We start from the raw sequence: 463 nt of genomic DNA on the forward strand, positions 1-463 counted from the left end.
TCCATAAACAGCTGTCGCAGCAGCTTCCTGGGGCAGCTGAAAAACTGAGAAGTTGCAACTGCCTCAAACACTTTCAAACGATAACAAAAACAAATGACATTTCTTGCTCAAAAAATAGTCCTGAGCTCTGTGTAGCATGATGGAAATTTATTGATGACGTATCAAAGCGTAAGGTGGTAGGTTGGGGTTGAAGATTGTGTGGAGGGCGAGGACACCAGCTAAAGAGAGGGGAGATGACTTTGAGACACAAATTTGACTTCCACAATGGTAGAAAGGATGCAAGAAAGAAATAGGAGCTAAGGCCCAAACATATCGGTTGCAAATCTAATCATAAAGACACAAAATTATTGTAGTGTTCCTTACATAGCACACAATTCTTACGTATTTATATATCTCATCCATAAACTTTCATGTTCAGACATATAGCGCTCAAATCTTTAATATCATATAAAAAATAGTATTA

This window comes from Phalaenopsis equestris, unplaced genomic scaffold (genome assembly GCF_001263595.1).
Source record: "Phalaenopsis equestris unplaced genomic scaffold, ASM126359v1 Scaffold000002, whole genome shotgun sequence".
NCBI classification, from domain to species: domain Eukaryota; kingdom Viridiplantae; phylum Streptophyta; class Magnoliopsida; order Asparagales; family Orchidaceae; genus Phalaenopsis; species Phalaenopsis equestris.